The 2735-nt window shown below is 36.3% G+C and overlaps 1 protein-coding gene across 1 annotated transcript in view; it reads right to left on the bottom strand.

Annotated features, from left to right (window-relative positions):
- The window catches only part of LOC106686351 (lipase member H), a 91980-nt gene that overhangs the window by 37957 nt on the left and 51288 nt on the right, over positions 1–2735 (bottom strand). The gene's annotated exons all lie outside the window — the stretch shown is intronic.

The following is a 2735-nucleotide window of genomic DNA, read 5'->3' on the forward strand; positions in this document are numbered from 1 at the left end:
TAAAAAATATATGAAATATTTAAATTAAACTCTCTAGTAGCTAAAAGTTTCAAATATAGGCAATTTCTTGCCGATGTACTCGTATCCCTGCTTTTCTTGATCTGCATATCTGACGAATAAACTTTTAAGACTGAAGTTACTTTGTGACAACCCAAGGCTTTGAAACATTCTGCAGGACAACTCCATTAAATGCTACTATCTTAGGAATACGTTAAACATCTTAAGAAATCAAAATGTTTATTTTTGTCAGATGTGCAACTATTTAAGCGAAGCATATATACACCCTTACATGATATTCCAATCTCCCATTTTTTTTTTTTTATTTGATGTTTAACGTCCGTAAGTTCTCCAACAAAGGACAGGAAAGACTAGTTATCCTATATATTATTAATCTATCCTGCCAGAGTGGAAAATTTATTTCTAGGCTCCGTTAGGAAATAAAAATCAACTGTGGACAGTTTGTCGAATAAAAGACGATTAAATTTATTATAAATTTGTTATATTTGGTTTTCCTCCTGGAAAAAATATCTTTGATGATATGTTACGAAGTAAGAATCAGTTAAAATTTTTTTTTTACTTTTAGGAAAAAATCGTCATAGTTTGGAGTGAGGTTTCCCAGATATTAATAGCCGTATGCTCATTTAGATTTCAAATTGTAACCAATTATTCTCGAGCATATTGTGTTAGTTTGAGGTGTCTTGTTCATTTTAAGGGGAAACATAATAGCAAATTTTTATGATTAAATTTTATTTTCCATGTTATAACGTGTTGAAATGATATTCTTCTTCTACTAAACCAATTTATTGGCATGTATTTTTTTCCAACTCCTAAAAAAAAAAAAAAAAAAAAAAAAGGGCTTCCATTTTCGAATTTACAATCATGGTGTCATGAATCTGAATCTTTATCATTAGACCTACTCTTTGGATATTCCGCTTCTAGGCTGGTAACTTCATACTTTAGGTTTTTTTTAAATATACGAGTATATTTGTTAAGTTCTTTTTTTTTTCAACGTCCTCTGAGTCCCAGCATAAGGATTTTCGCGAGCGTTGAACGAGTGGGAAGTTTCTGCACGGAAAACTCTCACCGTCACCAAGAGCTATTGTATCATGTTCGTGCCGCATTGTCAGTCCATCTTCACCAGATCGATCAAGAATTGGAGAAATGTTGAAGAGAGTAAAAGAACTCTACTTTCTAACCTTTATCTTGACTTCATTACAGGAACACAGCCAACTGATTATGCCCGGTATGAGTACATCTGGTTCATTGATTGGCCAGACAAATTAGATATAACAACGAAGAAAATCAGCTGAATTCTGAAATCGTCTTTATTTATGTATTCTATCTCTCATAAGTAGAAACTATGTTTGCTCCGATTAGTTTATAAAGTGTAGATCTCTCTTTTTTTTTTATCCTTCTTTCCCCCCGCTGTACCTTAGGGCAACCCTATACCAGCGGTACGTTCCAAACTTCCTAACACTTTCATATTCTGTCAAGAAAGGACTCGGTCACCAAGCTTCCTGCATCACAGGAAGCAAAGTTCCCAAGTGTTCAGGCCTGCACTCACGTTGGTCCAAATATCTCTGAACCAAAGTGAGGCATTGAGTAATATTTACAACAATAAGGCACTAATTTTAACAACATAGCTAATAGGTTGCCTGGAACTGGAGAGCTGTTCCCACTGAACAAGGCTCCAGTAACTTCTTACCTACATTCAAGTGGGTCTGCTATGTATATATAGAATTGTTACATACATAGGTCATATTATTGTTACATAGGTCATATTTACATTTAGTCATGTTACATTAGTGGGTAATACGTAATACGTGGATAATAGTCTATATACATATGATTGTTGCATTTGTAAACATATAATTAATTATATTAATCATTTGGTAGTCAGGCTTTTATTTGGAACACCTTCTTTGCAAACTTTTTGCCCAGATGCCCCAACATAACTTAATGCCCCAAACATATCGTGAGTCGCCACGAGTTCTTCTCAAGAAGGCCAATCAAGCAAGGAAAACTCACCTGCTAAAGCCAGTCTGACACAAGTGTACATAGGGCAGTCAAAAATAATATGTTTTACGTCTTCCACAGCTCCGCAGTTACAGTTAGGATCATCCCTTTTTTTGAAGATGTGTAACTTTGAATTGATGTTGCCATGCCCTGTAAGAAGCTGCACCGTCCAGTGGTCTGTCTCAACCCATTCATTTTTGACACTTTTTCTGACATCTGGGAGGAACTCGTGAGTCAGTCTTCCTGTTGCAGGTATCCCACCTCCTCTGCCATTCGGATAAGACAATGTCGTTTATTCTACTAGAAACGTCTTCGAATCTTCCGGTTGAGCTGAACAACTTGACCAAACACGGGCCGGCAAGCCTTCCTTAATATTGTACTTGGCGATGCCAATCTGGATTCGAAGGTCTATTGGCAGATCTCTCTCTCTCTCTCTCTCTCTCTCTCTCTCTCTCTCTCTCTCTCTCTCTCTCTCTCTCTCAGTCGCAGTCTAGCAGTCGCCCTGGGTGGTCGTGTTATTAGTACAGTCTTGACTTCTTAGTTTTTTTTTCGCTATTATTCATTATTCTTTTTAGTTTATACCCTTATAATTGTTTATTAATTTACAATCATGAGCAAGTGTGCGGTATGTGTAAAGGGATTTACCCACAATGCATTAAAAATACAATGCTCACATTGTGAATGTTGGAACCACATTGCCTGTGTGGAACTCACAAAAG

Source organism: Halyomorpha halys, unplaced genomic scaffold (assembly GCF_000696795.3).
Source record: "Halyomorpha halys isolate HHAL.00 unplaced genomic scaffold, Hhal_1.1 Scaffold810.1, whole genome shotgun sequence".
In the NCBI taxonomy this organism is placed as follows: Eukaryota; Metazoa; Arthropoda; class Insecta; order Hemiptera; family Pentatomidae; genus Halyomorpha; species Halyomorpha halys.